The sequence below is a fragment of the Micropterus dolomieu genome, linkage group LG17 (genome assembly GCF_021292245.1).
Source record: "Micropterus dolomieu isolate WLL.071019.BEF.003 ecotype Adirondacks linkage group LG17, ASM2129224v1, whole genome shotgun sequence".
Classification (NCBI taxonomy): Eukaryota; Metazoa; Chordata; class Actinopteri; order Centrarchiformes; family Centrarchidae; genus Micropterus; species Micropterus dolomieu.
In genome coordinates, this window is record NC_060166.1 from 7,505,877 (window position 1) to 7,508,815 (window position 2,939).

The following is a 2,939-nucleotide window of genomic DNA, read 5'->3' on the forward strand; positions in this document are numbered from 1 at the left end:
CTGAGTAGGAAATGAATAGTGTTCAATAAACGACCCAGCTGAATGTGGTCTCCTCACAGCTCAAAGGTGCCCTGCTGGTGGATCGTGTTGAAGAAAAGGAAGATCACGTTCTGGTGTACATAACGGAGGTGAGAGGGATTCACAGTGAGGAACAATAGATGATGCTCTCCAGATTTGTGACTGACGTGTCGTCTGTTTTTATTCCAACAGTTAACGAAGAACATAGCTATCAACCACAGCTTAGACCTCCTACAGGAGCTCACAGTGCAGAACCTGAAGCCAGCCGTGGTCAAGATCTATGACTACTACCAGCCAAGTAAGTCAGATACTCAGTCCTCTCTAATGCTCATTTACAGAGACCACACTGACAAACTCTGCTCCTTAGCAGAGCTGCACAAAAACCTGAACAATTATCAGAATAGTCTATGCCGTCTATGATACAGTGACCTGCTGTTGAATGCATCTAATTCTACATGACTTTCTACAGCGAGGACCTGCGGCTTTTGAGATTTCATTTGACTAACATTGTAACTACAACCAGAGCCGTTACGGCTCTGACTACAGCGTTTCATACCTACAACGTCACACAAAGAGGAGTTAGATGATTTTGTCACCACTAATACAGCCCTCTCTGTGTTCTGATGCCGATAATATGCAATTTGCTCATATTGGTCGATAAATTGGTCGTGTTCTAATTTCAAGTACTACATGTTTTAAATGTGTTAGACTTTGAACAGAAAGTTTGTCACTTTTTTTTATTGCTTTATAAATCTCTCTTTTACTTCTTGTTTTTCCTCTCAGGTGACCAGGCTGAGACAGAATACATCTACCCTTGTGCTGCAGGTAACAGTGTAATAACATACGCAAGCACTGTTTCTTACAGAAACACTTATTTAATGACCAAAAAACCTAAAACATTTTAAACATTTTAAACACAAAAAGCTATAAGGTCCTAACTGTCTTAATAAATAAGCCAATAATAATAATTCTAGAGATAAGGAATAATAAATTATTAGAAATTTACCAAGTTTGAAACCTAAAACCAAATAAAGCAGGAAACTAATGTTGTAAGTCTTTACAGTGAATTATATTTTTTCTTTCTTTGACAGATTGACGAGTGATGTGTGGTCTGTCCTCAGATTGTCACTGATTGAAAAAAACCTGCGTTTTATTAAAGATACATTTTATGTGCCTTGTGTAGCTCTATGTCTGTTTGTTCTGGAGACATACACAAACATTTAACACTTGTTTGACTGTTACTATTTGGCCAGTACACCATACAGCTATGTAACTACTCTATGCTTTTTGGACAATAAAACAAAGTCATCTGAATGTTCCACTTAAAATGGGTCTTGTGTTTAACATTCTGCATAGTATTTCAAGATAATCAAAGATACTTCATATAAGTTCAAATACATAGGTTAAAAAGGTCAAGGTCATAGAAACACAGATTAAAAAGAAACAAAAAAATATATACACACTAATACCCTCTGTGCTTCCCTTTCAAGATCCTTAGCTCAGGCCATCTCCATTCCCTGTCACAATTAACATTTTTGGCTCTTGACAGACTGCCTGACTGCCAAATGTAACACAGAGGCTGCTCTTATTTCTTCATGAGCTTTGAAGGCGCTGATGACAATTGCCAAAACTCTCCAAAAATGAGACCTGTCAGTCTGTGTAATTAATATTTTGTCCTCTTAAAAAGTCAGAGTTAACCTGAGCCGGACCAGAACTAAAATGCAACAATGTCAAACTTTTTCCTTTTGGTCGGGACCAAATGAACCAAACTTCAGGTGTGAAAGCTCCAGTAGTCTAGTGATAACAGCTTAGCTGGACGTAGCTTTAACGTCCAGCTTGTGCTGTGACCCAGTGAGCTCTTCTGGAAATGGCTAATTCGAAGCTGTGACACCAAGTGGTCCTTCAAGTTCAGGGGAAACATCTTTGTCTGCAGGGAGGAGGACACATCAGGAAAAGAACAGTGGAGCTTGTGTTAACCTCAAACAATGCACTTCAGTCCTGTACACAGTCTTGATTACTAGTCTTGTTATTATCGTTAATATCGTTATCATTAATTAGTACTATTATTCATTTATATTGACGTCTTTCCTGTTGTACTGATAGTTTCTAAAGTGTTGCACCTGCTGTTCCTCCATCCCTGCTCGTTTGTGTCAGTATACACAGGTGCTGGTCAAAAAGTTGATTTATTTCAGTAATTCCATTCAAAAAGTGAAACTTGGATATTATATTCATTCATTCTACACAGACTGATATATTTCAAATGTTTATTTCATTTAATTATGATGATTAAAACTGACAACTTATGAAAATCCCAAATTCAGTATCTCTGAAAATTTGAATATTAAGACCAATACAAAAACAGGATTTTTACAAATGTTGGCCAACTGAAAAGTATGAACATGAAAAGTATGAGCATGTACAGCACTCAATACTTAGTTGGGGCTCCTTTTGCCTGAATTACTTCAGCAATGCTGCGTGGCATGGAGTCCATCAGTCTGTGGCACTGTTCAGGTGTTATGAGAGCCCAGGTTGCTCTGATAGTGGCCTTCAGCTCTTCTGCATTGTTGGGTCTGGCGTATCGCATCTTCCTCTTCACAATACCCCATAGATTTTCTATAGGGTTAAGGTCAGGCGAGTTTGCTGGCCAATTAAGAACAGGGATACCATGGTCCTTAAACCAGGTACTGGTAGCTTCGGCACTGTGTGCAGGTGCCAAGTCCTGTTGGAAAATGAAATCTGCATCTCCATAAAGTTGGTCAGCAGCAGGAAGCATGAAGTGCTCTAAAACTTCCTGGTAGACGGCTGCGTTGACCTTGGAGCTCAGAAAACACAGTGGACCAACACCAGCAGATGACATGGCACCCCAAACCATCACTGACTGTGGAAACTTTACACTGGACTTCAAGCAACGTGGATTCTGT

At 39.3% G+C, this 2,939-nt stretch overlaps 1 protein-coding gene and 1 long non-coding RNA gene across 2 annotated transcripts in view; both read left to right on the plus strand.

Moving 5' to 3' along the window:
- The window catches only part of LOC123985863 (alpha-2-macroglobulin-like), a 60,627-nt gene that overhangs the window by 38,199 nt on the left and 19,489 nt on the right, over positions 1 to 2,939 (plus strand). The gene's annotated exons all lie outside the window — the stretch shown is intronic.
- On the plus strand, positions 7 to 1,200 carry LOC123985876. The gene is made up of 4 exons (XR_006828760.1): positions 7 to 128; positions 211 to 316; positions 802 to 843; positions 1,110 to 1,200. It is a non-coding gene; the product is annotated as an uncharacterized LOC123985876 (long non-coding RNA).